We start from the raw sequence: 13,635 nt of genomic DNA on the forward strand, positions 1-13,635 counted from the left end.
GTTGATAAATGCAAAGTAATGCACATGGGAAAACATAATCCCAACTATACATATACAATGACGGGGTCTAAATTAGCTGTTACCACCCAAGAAAGAGATCTTGGAGTCATTGTAGATAGTTCTCTGAAATCATCCACTCAATGTGCAGCGGAAGTCAAAAAAGTGAACAGAATGTTGGGAACAATTAAGAAAGGGATAAATAATAGGACAGAAAATATCATGTTGCCTCTATATAAATCCATGGTACGCCAACATCTTGTATACTGTGTGCAGATGTGGTTGCCCCATCTCAAAAGAGATATATTGGAATTGGAAAAAGTTCAGAAAAGGGCAACAAAGATGATTAGGGGTATGGAACAGCTGCTGTATGAGGAGAGATGCGTAAGGCTGGGACTTTTCAGCTTGGAAAAGAGATGACTAAGCTGGAATATGATAGAGGTCTATAAAATCATGACTGGTGTGCAGCAAGTAAATAAAGAAGTGTTTACTGCTTCTCATAACACAAGAACTAGGGGCCACCAAATGAAATTAACAGTCAGCAGGTTTAAAACAAACAAAAGGAAGTATTTTTTCATGCAATGCACAGTCAATCTGTGAAACTCCTTGTCAGAGGATGTTGTGAAGGCCAAGACTATAACAGGGTTCCAAAAAAAAAAACTAGATTAAATTCATGGAGGATAGGTCTATCAATGGGCAGGGATGTTGTCCCTAGCCTGTTTGCCAGAAGCTGGGAATGGACGACAAGGGATGGATCACTTGATGATTCTGTTCTGTTCATTCCCTCTGGGACACCTGGCATTGCCCAGTGTCAGAAGACAGGATACTGGGTTAGATGGACCTTTGGTCTGACCCAGTATGACCGTTCTTATGTTATTACACTCTTTGTTCAAGTTGCTGTTGTAGATTTGTAAAAATCAAGTCCATGTTAAGCCAGCTGAAAAAGTAAAGTACAAACACTTCTTGTCCATGAAAGCTTATGCTCAAATCTGTTAGTCTTTAAGGTGCCACAAGTACTCCTGTTCTTTTTAAAATAGCTGTGTATGATGAAAGGGCAGGTCTGTAAAGGTAAGAGGTCACTCCAGGGGCTTGAAGTCCCAGATTCTGGTGCTATTGCCTGCTTCTACCAGCTGATCTCAACCCTGCAAATCCCTCAGGTGGTAGCAGTAGTGAGCTCTTGTCCTCCTTTTCTGGACTAGCCACCAGAAAAAGGACACGATACACGTGGCCAAGGAAATAGAATCATAGAATCTCAAGGTTGGAAGGGACCTCAGGAGGTCACCTAGTCCAACCCCCTGCTCAGAGCAGGATCAACCTCAACTAAATCATCCCAGCCAGGGCTGTTATCCTGACACTCACTGCAATTCTCCTCCCCGTAGAAAGGATAGTAATTGTCTTTGAATTGCAAGCTTTTTCAGTACCTAGCTCTCCCCAAATGATATAGTTTCTAGTCTTATCAAAATAGGTTGATACCGGATCTGTGGATTATAGAACAAGAATACGGAGCCCTCACAATGTTTTTCGCTCATAGATGTCACTACACTTTACAAGGGAGGCTATTACTCCTTCCCTTTTACAGATGGGGAAACTTAGACACAGTGAGGGGCAGGGTGTTGCCCAAAGTCAGACATCGGGCCAGTGGCAAAGGCAGGAGTGGAACCCAGCTCCTATTTCCTAGTCCACTGCCCTGGATTATACAGCATAATCTATTATTCCTAGAGTGAAGTTCAAATCCTGGACTGAGTTGCAAGGAAACCTGTTTGGTAAGTCCCACCCTCAGTCCTCTTAAAAGGGCCATGCAGTTTGTACTAGTGACCTGCGCTCATCAGAGGCTCAGACTATTCATGGATGCCACAGGTCAGACTTGTGGTGCTTCGGTGGAGACAGAGGGGAAAAGGGACCCCAGGATAGAATGGCACCTGTGCTCACTTTGCCTGAACCCACCTGTACCACCACTTTTGGAAGTGTTTTCTGTGTACCTGTACCTGACTCTCCGTGTGTCTTCTCGTCATTAGTACAAGGTTTTCTGAACTTAGTTCAGTACAAGCCCATTAGAGGAGATGCCATCTCTCAGACCCATATGCCTTTCTGTCTATATTGGATGAACATCTGCTGAAGCCTGGGTGTTTGTCTGGATAAATAATTGATTGTTAGATGTGTGCCCCTATAAAGTACCATCACGTCTCCTCACAAGTGGGCATATGGGTTTCCCCGTGTTTATACTCCAGTGTAAATATGCAGCATGCAGGAGAGAATTCAGTCCTTCATATAAGGCTTGGTTTTCTTTTTCTATCCCTTTCCTGTAGAGATGTTGGATAAACTGATGAAGAAAAGGGTTATCCCCAAAATTGTTGTCTCTGGGCCCTTTGATGTCAAGTACTTCAGTGGATGATCTCCCTGAGCCCAAAACCATCAGGGATAGAGCTGACTGAGGCGTGCACACAAAACCCAGCAACCATAGAGACTTACCAAGTCAGGAAAGAAGCCCCATGAGCTCTGATGAGTAGCTATTGCTCATAGTGACAACACAAAGACACCGGGATGTGATGAATGCCACCAAATAGGGCCAGCGATACAACCCAGACCCCACAATCATTAAACTGGAATCTGACCCAACAAGTTCTTCCATGGTCTAACTTTCCTCAGCTCTACACACCATCTGGAGAAAGGCAGGAAATAGCTACATTTAAAGGTGAACTGAAAAGCTTGCTTCATAATAAATATATGTAGTCAATGGTTTAAGCATGCAAGTCAGTAACAGAATACATGTGCGGGCAGACACATGACAGATAATCATCATGGCACTCTTCACCCCAAATGATCCCAGAGTGTGTACATGCAGCACCCTGGAAATGCAGCCACCTTTGGAGTGGAGGGCAGCAGCCCACTGAAGAACACGAGGGAGGGGAATTTGGGGCCAGACACCAAGGCAAGACACTTTATGTGAAGTCGTGCAAGCGGTCTTTAATGTCTCCCCAGGGTTGACAGGACCTTGGTTTTGAGGGTCCTGCACACAGTAACCTGCACTGAACTCTTTTCATCTACCAGACCTCAGAAGAAGGGCTGAGATGATCCTGCTGCTGCAGTCTGAACCCTGTCATTTCAGGGAGCCTAAAGATTTCAGACCCAGTTGTTATATGACAAACAGACCATCAGAAAATCCTTTTCTCCTTCATTTAGATTCCAAGATCCAAGCTTAGGGTTCTGAGCTACCCCAGCAATAACTGATGACATTTTAAGCACCTGAAATGAAAATACTCCCTACTCTTTGGATATTAATGATGCTATCAGCTGTAGCCAAGGAAACACAGAACCTTAAGCTCAGGTTTTGGCAAGTAAAAAGCCTCAGTTCATCTTTTATGTAAAAGTTGTAATCCGCTAACTTGGCGCCAGAACCACTGAGAGTGAGATTTTTATGAGAATCCTCAGTTATAAAATATTTATTTGTAAAAAGCAGGTGAAATATGTGTTTTAAGGCACATACCTAAACCCCTCAATATGGATCAAATTAAGGTTTAAGCAAAATTTGCCAGGAAGTGCTGCTTCGTACTGAAAGCTGATTTTCCAACACATATGGTTTTATAAACTCTCCCTTTCCTATACCCTATGTAGTAGGAAGAGAGCCTGAGACATAAGCCCTTGTATCAGAGGCCTGGTATGAGTCAGGACCTGCCCACTGAATCTGGCAAGAACAGGGCTGATATTGCAGAAATACACATTCATAAGACATGCTAGTCACAGAGTACTCACGCAAACATATCCTGATAACTATGTCAGAGGGACGGTACTAACCTTTTTGTATTGGGGTATAAAGTTGTATCTAAGAGGGAGTATCTTTGTATAGCCTGGGGAGGAATGGAAAGGCCTGCCATTCACTGAGCTGGTCCATTGTTACGGGTATACGTGTATTAACTGTTCAGTAGAGTCTGTGGGATACTAACACCATGCTCTGTTGACAATAAACCTGGTTGGGTGCCTTCATCCCTTAACGGATCTTGTGGTCATTGGGCAGTTTACTAGAGGTCTGCTGTGCCAGCTATCTGCACAGGGCCGGGGCGGTACACGGAGGGAACACACACACGCAGCCAAACAAACATCTAACTACAACCTAGTGTTCAGAATTCTCTGCATCTCTGGTCATCACAAAACTATTCACTCACCTGTATCAAGAGGATGATAATGACAAAACTAAGGACAGTTTACTTGCCTGTTAAAAAAAAATAATTTGCCTCACCTGAGTAGAATTTTGCAAGGCTATTCTACTCAGTTTTAAAAATTTATTAATGCTAATTCAGTACTGCTGGCGAGTATGGTCAGCCACCAAATAATGAGCGTACTTTGCACAACTATAGCAACTTCCATTCAAGAATATCGACATGTTTTACAAATATAAATTAATTTAAGACATACAGTACTCTTGGGAGGTAGGTTGGTATCATTATCCCCATTTTACAACGGAAGAAACTGAGGCAGGTCACTCAGGAATTCGACAGCAGAGCCAGGAATGGAACCCATGTCTCCAAACTCCAGACAGATTTAAATTTGATATGCTCTGCATTCAAAAGCTTTGCCCAAATCCACAAAGGTATTTAGGCTCCTAACCTCCATTGAAATCATTGGAAATTAGGAACTGAAACACCTTTGTGAATCTGGGCCTTTGATCTAAGCTTTTAGTCTTTTGTCCGTTCCACATGGTGGAGATTTTTTGGGGTGTGGAATATGTTTTAATTTTCCAAATATCTAAATTGCTTCTGACAGAATGGTGCAACTTCTCCCTTATGACACACAGGTGTCCTCATTAAACAATGCAGGTGAACGTGATGCTGATAGCAACTTTTACCAGGCCTTGGAGATTTCTTACCTGCCAATTGTCCCTACCAGAGAGCCAATCCTGTCAGATTTCCAATCCCTCCAATGAAATGCCAATGGTGTTAAAATGTCTGCCCCTATTCCTCTCTCCAACAGACAGCTTTCAAACATTGTCAGCTGTAATATGTCCAGCCACTAGATAGAGCCATCATGATTAGCAGGTAGAGCAGGTTTCACTGCACTGTATATTATCTGCATTGCCTTACAACAAATTGTTACTGAACAAAATGAAAAAAACCCACAAAGTAGCATCCGGTTAATTGTGTGTTATTGCTGATGTGGCCATTTCTGGGGTGGGGACTGTCTGTAGTACATACACTGCTAGGCAAGCTGGCCATCTCCTTTCCCTCTCTATTACTCACACCTCTCAAGCAACCACCTTCAATATGTGAACCCCTCAAATCTGGAATTTATGAAAAGAGCAAGAGCATCATTGTTTTTTCTGCTCAGTAAAATGAGTAGTGGCCAGACCCTTATACAACTGGCTGGTTCTCTGCCCACTGCCAGAGGCCAGATCCTCTCTAGGTATTTCTACCATGCTCATCACCGTGCCCTCTGAGCGCCATCCCAAACAGTATGACATGGAGCAGCTTGCAACTGTCCATCATGTTCAGTGCGGAGGTCTAGCCCATGTGAGACGGCAGCTCCAGCAAGCTGCGCTTCTTCCTGGCCCAAGCTCCCAGCCCCCGGGGACTGCAGCACGCCCAGAGGGAACTGAAACCAGAGAGCTCAAGAGAGAACATCCCCTCCTGGGCCCCACCATCTCCATGGGCAGCACTGCATGGTGGGCCCTGCCGGGACACTGGGGGTGCCACCTCTGAAGCAAAAAAAGGCACATCAGAACCACTTCATCCAGGACAGCAGCTTCAAACAAGGGGCAATCCTGGGAAAACCTGGGCAGGTGGCAGCTCGCTCCCCAGGACCCCCTCCCCACTGCGCAGCTGGCCTGCCGGGGCGCTCATCACCCAGAGCCCCCCCTCCCCACCGCGCACCTGGCCTGCCGGGGCGCTCCCCACCCAGAGCCCCCCCCTCCCCACCGCGCACCTGGCCTGCCGGGGCGCTCCCCACCGCACACCTGGCCTGCCGGGGCGCTCCCCACCCAGAGCCCCTCCCCACCGCGCACCTGGCCTGCCGGGGCGCTCCCCACCCAGAGCCCCCCCTCCCCACCGCGCACCTGGCCTGCCGGGGCGCTCCCCACCCAGAGCCCCCCCTCCCCACCGCGCACCTGGCCTGCCGGGGCGCTCATCACCCAGAGCCCCCCCTCCCCACCGCGCACCTGGCCTGCCGGGGCGCTCCCCACCCAGAGCCGCCCCTCCCCACCGCGCACCTGGCCTGCCGGGGCGCTCCCCACCCAGAGCCCCCCCTCCCCACTGCGCACCTGGCCTGCCGGGGCGCTCCCCACCCAGAGCCCCCCCCCTCCCCACTGCGCACCTGGCCTGCCGGGGCGCTCCCCACCCAGAGCCCCCCCTCCCCACCGCGCACCTGGCCTGCCGGGGCGCTCCCCACCCAGAGCCGCCCCTCCCCACCGCGCACCTGGCCTGCCGGGGCGCTCCCCACCCAGAGCCCCCCCTCCCCACCGCGCACCTGGCCTGCCGGGGCGCTCCCCACCCAGAGCCCCCCCCCTCCCCACTGCGCACCTGGCCTGCCGGGCGCTCCCCACCCAGGACCCCTCCCCACCGCGCACCTGGCCTGCCGGGGCGCTCCCCACCCAGGACCCCTCCCCACCGCGCACCTGGCCTGCCGGGCGCTCCCCACCCAGAGCCCCCCCCTCCCCACCGCGCACCTGGCCTGCCGGGCGCTCCCCACCCAGAGCCCCCCCTCCCCACTGCGCACCTGGCCTGCCGGGGCGCTCCCCACCCAGAGCCCCCCCCCTCCCCACCGCGCACCTGGCCTGCCGGGGCGCTCCCCACCCAGGACCCCTCCCCACCGCGCACCTGGCCTGCCGGGGCGCTCCCCACCCAGGACCCCTCCCCACCGCGCACCTGGCCTGCCGGGGTGCTCATCACCCAGAGCCCCCCCTCCCCACCGCGCACCTGGCCTGCCGGGGCGCTCCCCACCCAGAGCCCCCCCTCCCCACTGCGCACCTGGCCTGCCGGGGCGCTCCCCACCCAGGACCCCTCCCCACCGCGCACCTGGCCTGCCGGGGCGCTCCTCACCCAGGACCCCTCCCCACCGCGCACTGCGGCGCTTCTCCAGTCCCTCGGGACCATTTCCGACCCGCCCCCCCAGCACAGCTGCTCCTCCCAAGCAGCCCCGCCCCCGGTCGGCCCTTTGCCGGCAGGCCCTGCATAGCAACCGTTGCTAGAGACTCTGAGGGGAGGGTGGGCCAGGCCACGTACTGCGCCTGCGCGGCGAAGAGGCACCGGGTGCTGCCCATGCGCGATGGTGAAGCGCGAGGCTCTAGACCCCGGGCGCGAGGATCACGGCGGAGGCCGCTTGCCCCGAGCAGGAGCCGGAAGTGCTGCGGCTCAGGCGCCTGCGCAGCAGGGGCTTCTCCCCGGTGCCCGCCGGGGACAGGGTGAGCGGGGCGTGCGCCGAGCCCGAGCGGGAAAGGGGTAAGGCAGCGCCTCGCTATGGAGCCGGGGGGCGGGGTTAGTGTCGGGGGGAGTGGGGTGGGGTGAGGGAGGGGGGAATGGGGGTGGGGGGAAGGGTGCTGTGCGGTGGGGGCAGTGAGGGAGGGGTGAATGGGGGTGGGGGGAATGGGGGAAGGGTGCTGTGCGGTGGGGGAAGGAGGGAGGGGGGAATGGGGTGGGGGGAATGGGGGAAGGGTGCTGTGCGGTGGGGGAAGGAGGGAGGGGTGAATGGGGGTGGGAGGAATGGGGGAAGGGTGCTGTGCGGTGGGGGGAGTGAGGGTGGGGGGAATGGGGGAAGGGTGCTGTGCGGTGGGGGGAGTGAGGGTGGGGGGAATGGGGGAAGGGTGCTGTGCGGTGGGGGGAGTGAGGGAGGGGTGAATGGGGTGGGGGGAATGGGGGAAGGAGGGAGGGGTGAATGGGGGTGGGAGGAATGGGGGAAGGGTGCTGTGCAGTGGGGGGAGTGAGGGTGGGGGGAATGGGGGAAGGAGGGAGGGGTGAATGGGGGTGGGGGGAATGGGGGAAGGGTGCTGTGCGGTGGGGGGAAGAAAGGAGGGGTGAATGAGGGTGGAGGAAGGAGGAGTGGGGGGGATGCTTCCAATCTAGAGCCCAGGGTGGGGTCCAGCGAGCCCTACTGCTGTCCTGCCATGGGAAAGCCAGGGCCAGGCCCTGGACGCACAGACCTGCGGCCTCCCCCCCCCCCCCCAGCGCACTTTGCATCCGCTGACCCCCAGGCTGTGGAAACCACGGCTTGCTCACAATTCAGTTCCCACGTTTGCACGCTCAGTGGCGGCAGCGGTGTGTGGAAATGACAGACCTGTGTTTGCAAACACACAGAGTTGGGAACATCTGACCAGATGTTGGGCACAGCCTGGCGATAGCAAATCAAATCAATGGCAGGTTGCCCTGCGCAGCGTTAGCTAGAGTAGTGTCCAAACAGTGTCCCCATGAGCCTTCTGCGAACTCTTTGCTCATAGCACGATGCCCTGGGCCTTTCTGAAGCTCTTACATTTGCTAACAGCTGCAATGCTGTCAAATAGCTATTCGACCCTATAGTGCAGGGGTTCTCAAACTTCACTGCACCATGCCCCCCTCCTTACAACAACAATTACTACACCACCCTGGGGCCGGGAGACTGAAGCCAGAGACAGTTCAAGCCCCAGGCCAGGGGGGCGGGGGGCGAAGTTAAAGCCAAAGGGCTTCAGCCCCAGGCAGAGGGGCCTGTAACCTGAGCCCAGGGCTGAAGCCCAAGCCTGAGCCCTGCCACTCATGGCTTGGGTTTTGGCCCCAGCAAGTCCAACATCAGCCCTGGTGACCCTATGAAAAGGGGGTGCTGACCCACAGTTTGAGAACTGCAGCTGTAGTTGTTAATCAGGCTTATCACCCCAGTAGCTGAGTGCCTTCCAGCTGTGCATTAAGCACCATAACTAACATCTGTCTTGTGGTGGTTTTGTGCTGGTGGTATACAGCTGTGTATCAGTCTAGCAGCAATGACATATTCCAGCTTCTGGAGGGCTCCAGATAAAACTAACTTCACAATGAAGATCATAAGCCCTAATCATTGAACACTGCACCCAAGATTGCTCTGGGGAGGGGGCTGGCTGCTCTGTGATATGGCTCTCTGCTTTCAACTGGGAAGGTGCCAGAGCATGAAGGAGTTTGAGAAGCTGAATCGAATTGGGGAAGAGACCTATGGCATCATGTGTAAGTGTTGTATCTGCTGCAGGCTTCAGCAGCGGGAGCCAGTTTGCTTCCTGCGGTGGGGGGTACTGACAGCAATACCTCATGCCCCAGGACACTGGAAAATACCCAGTGGCACAGGTTTCTAGGTGTAAGGGCAGCCCCAGCACAGGCTGAAGCCCATCTTCCAGGATCTTGTCTGTTCCCCAGTGATGAGCACATCAGTTGGAGCAGAGTTCACTGTTACTCCCCGCAGTGTTCAGAGATGATGGTTAATGGTTCACTTGGTGACTGGTGCAAGTGGCGGATCAGGCATTGGCTTTGCTGTGATGCTTGGCTTCCAGGTACTGACCACGTGGTGTGTGTTACTGTTTCAGACCGTGCTCGAGATACCCAGAAGGATAAGATTGTGGCACTAAAGAAGGTGCAGATGGACAAGGAGAAAGATGGTAAGGGGAGCGAAGACTGGGAGTTCCTCTTCCTAGGAAGCTCTGGGGTTTTAAGGGTGGGGAGGGCTCTCTTAAAACCCTTCTTCAGAAATGTGGTTAGCCCTGCACAGCCACATCAGAGCCTATGGTCAGGCCAGGGGACTGGAGGGAGAGTTCCAATGCATGACTCAGGTACCACTCTGCAGGAATTCCCATCAGCAGCCTGTGGGAGATCACCCTGCTTCTGAAGCTTTGGCACCCCAATATCATGGAGTTGAAGGAGGTTGTCATGGGGAACCATCTGGAGAGGTAACAGTCCCATAGTACTGGCCTTGCACCTGCTCTCTCTCCGGTCCCCTCTCTCCCACTCTGTATATGCCATGTGTCACAGTACTCTCCCTGCCCTTGGCAGGAATGGTAGGTGGATGACCCGTGGTGGCGGTGGAGTGTGCGCATTGGGGGGGGGATGGTCAGCACAGGGGAACTGCAGGGAGGTGACTGACTGTGGTGTGTGTCTCCTGCAGTATTTTCCTGGTGATGGGTTACTGTGAACAGGATCTCGCCAGATGCCCTTTTCTGAGGCTCAGGTACGGGTGGATTGTGCCAGTGCATTACCACTCCCAGCTGTAAGAGGCTGCTGTGGCTCTAGCCAACACAAGCAGGCTACCAGCATATACTGCTCAATTTACAGCCAAGGATCCAGATTCCAGCCCAGGGCAATGAGGCAGTTGGCAGCAGTAGTGTCGGTGGAGCTGGTGGTGGGAACTAGGACACAGATGCCAGTCTGTAAATTGGCTGTCAATCATCAGGTCACATGACCTGATTTCATCATAATTTAACCACCTCTGTCCCATCTAGCATAGGGTAGAATAATCTAACCCCCTTGGCCCTTTGTGATATGGGGCATTGCCGGCTGCTTGCATTGCTGCAGTTAGAACACCCCTTTGTTACAATGTTTTGGGCCTTGGGCTTCAAACTTGGGTGCATGGCTTTGCACTGACCTTGAGCTTCTGCATAAAATGAACCAGGGCATAAACTGTCAGCAGATGTTAGTCAGATGGCTTAATGCTTGACTGGAAGGCACTGAGATACTGGAGTTATGAGGGCAGGGTAGGAACCTATGCAGATACCTGTTAAGTACTAATGTGATGCTGTCTTGCTAATCCCATCTCCCACCACTTGTAGGTGAAGTGTATCATCCTACAAGTACTCAAGGGCCTTCAGTATCTTCATGAGAACTTCTTCATCCATAGGTAAGGGGCAGAGTGAAAGGCACTGTGAGTAAAGGGGCTGTATGTGAGGGGCACTGGGTAATGGACATTAGGAGTCAGCTGTGCCACTTGGGCTGTTTCCTTGGCTCTCAGTGGGGCAGAGAGAGGCCCTCTTGGAGCAGCAGGTACTTTGGGCAGCATGGAATGACCCCACATGAAGCATTATCATCATGGCTTCTTTCTGATAGCAGGGATCTGAAGGTATGTAATCTGCTCATGACTGATAAAGGCTGCGTGAAGATAGGTGAGCTCCCCTGTCACCTTTGCTAACGCAGCTCCAGCTCCAGAGATGCTTCTGGCTTTCTCATTTTGTAATGCAGAGGCAAGGGCAGTAGCTGGCTTACTTTTTTGAGCTTGACTCTGCCCTCTCTTTGCAGTGGATTTTGGGCTGGCTCGTGCTCACGGAGTGCCACTAAAACCAATGACCCCTAAAGTCGTCACCCTCTGGTGAGTAGGCTCTGCTTAATCCTGAGTGAGTCACCATAACATGGACCCTCTCAGAGGCCGTGGGTCAGCCCTACAGTCAATCTGGGTGAATGAGACAATGGGAAGCATCTGGGACAAGTTTCGGAGCTCCACCAATTTGTAATTCCTGCGTTCATTACATTGCACAGGTACCAGACCCCAGAGCTGCTGCTGGGAATGATGACTCAGACCACAGGTGTAGATATGTGGTAAGGGGATCTCATATTGGAGAGTAACGCTCTGGCCAGGAATTTGCAGTTATGAATTTGAAGAACTAGCTGGGGGCCAGCCAGGGGACCGACTGGGGTCAGGGCAACAGCTTGGTACTTCAAGAAGCAATGCTCACATCTGTATAAACCGCTGGTTCACCTACTAAACCAGGGCCAAGGTGAGTCTACAGCAACAGGAGGGATCTGCTGCTGGGGGCAAAGGAGGAAGAGTCTGATGCAAGAGATTCATGCGCCCGATTCCCTCCCCAGGGCAGTGGGATGTTTCCTCATGGAATTGCTGGCTCACATGCCATTACTCCCAGGCAGCTGATAGATGCCCAGTGAAAACATCTGGTCAGCATGTGCTCGCTCTGCATCTCCCACCCTGCCACACTCTTCCCTGACCCTTGCATGTCTCCCTTTTCCCCCAGGACTTTTCCAGGCTGCTCCTAGTGAGCCAGTAAACCGTGCGGAAGCAGCCCTACAACAACCTCAAGCACATGTTCCCATGGCTGTCAGAGGCTGGGCTTCGCCTGCTCAACATCCTCTTCATGTGTGACCCTAAGAAGAGGTAAAGAGCCATCTGCAGCCCAGCGCAGGCCTTGGAACTGCCAGTGTGGTGTGGGGCCGGGGCTCCTCAGTGTATGGGGTGGGTGTGGCTCCTGCCATCCTCCCGCCAGGCAGGGCTGTTCCCCTCTGGGGTACACAGCTGCAGTGCATGAGGGAGCTGTCGGCTCCCAGGAAGTACTGGGCAGCCCCGAGCTGAGGGCTCGTTTACATTGTAATCAGCTCCTCCCCCGAGGATAGAGCAGGTGAAGGCAAACCAGCTGGGCCAGTTCCTGCAGTGCTGCCTTGCTCCTGGGGCTGATCTCCATGCCCCCAGGCATTGCTGCCCCTTTTACCTCAAGACTGGGGGGGTGTCTGGCCATTAGAGAACCAGGTTGTACTGCTCCCCAGCCAGATGCTGTCGGGCAGGCAGGGCCTTAGGGATTATGCAGAAGAGCGCAGCGTGAGAGGTACTGCATATTGTCCCTCTGGACAGGAAGTGAAAGCAGTGGCTTGGTCACAGCTTTGCTGAGCTGCTTGGGTGCAAGGAAGGTCTCACTTACACAGAGGTTTCCTGAAGAAGCAGAGGGAGTGTTTGTGAGGGACGATGGACTTTTCCTGTAACTGGTGTTTGCCTCCCCAGGGGGACAGCGGGAGACTGCTTGGAGAGCTCCTACTTCAAAGAAAAGCCCCTGCGTAAGTGACTCCTCTGCGCCTTTGGAGCCTCTGGGACTCTGAGCTCTTCCTGAGACTCATTTCCTCTCCCCTTCTCCCACCACCGCAACAAGCGAACTGCTCCCTCCGGGGTGGAGAGCCCGGGCAAGCGCTGATGCTGCACATTCTGCCAGGTATGAACAAGCTTCTCTGTCCCCTGGAATCGGTCCAGCAGTGACCCAGCCCTCCAGTAACATGATGGAGAGGGATAAGCCTCTCAATTCAGGATGAGCAGAGTGCTTAGGAAAGTGCAGGGCAGAAGCCCCTGCCTCAGTTCTGCCAGGGCCTCAGCCCTGACCTGCAGCCTCCCACGCTGCCCTGCTGATGCTCCTCCCAAACAGCATTACCTGCTGTTCCAGCCCTTGGGCCTCCCCTAGCTTGAGACTTTCACAGCTGGCAAGGGTTTGTGATGAGGACTAGACAGAACCACAGGTGACTGGAGGCCACAGCACTAACGGGCTGCCCCACTTCACTTCACTTTCTGCCCCAGGATTCTCAGGTCAAACTGCTTGCAAAAGACAGGCGCCTAGCTCCTGTTGGAGTGCAGACTGGGAGCCAGTTTTCCCAGTAACTTGCCTGCAGAGGAGCCTCGGTGTACTGGCCTGTCTGGGGGAGAGACAGCCTCATCTGTGAGTGGGGGAACAGACCTCCCAGTCAATGTACTGCTCTCGCCCCGGAAGGCCCCCACTCCCTCCTGTTGGCCTCTTCAGTCCCAGGAGTTGGTCCTTGGGAAGTTTCGTTTGTTTTTATGTGCAGACTCTCATGCCCAAAGGCCGCACGTGTTGCCATGCGTTGGGGGTGCTCTTCCCTGCCTGAGTGAGCATGGGGTCTGCAGCACTCCCAGCCCAGGGCCCAGCTCTGCTGCCTCTAAGGCAGCATGTGGTTC

The 13,635-nt window shown here is 53.7% G+C and overlaps 1 pseudogene; it reads left to right on the forward strand.

The window, feature by feature from the left end:
* Positions 1 to 7,401: 7,401 nt before the first annotated feature.
* On the forward strand, positions 7,402 to 12,803 carry LOC127039142 (cyclin-dependent kinase 10-like; annotated as a pseudogene).
* Positions 12,804 to 13,635: the final 832 nt, after the last annotated feature.

The sequence above is a fragment of the Gopherus flavomarginatus genome, chromosome 22 (genome assembly GCF_025201925.1).
Source record: "Gopherus flavomarginatus isolate rGopFla2 chromosome 22, rGopFla2.mat.asm, whole genome shotgun sequence".
Taxonomy (NCBI): Eukaryota; Metazoa; Chordata; order Testudines; family Testudinidae; genus Gopherus; species Gopherus flavomarginatus.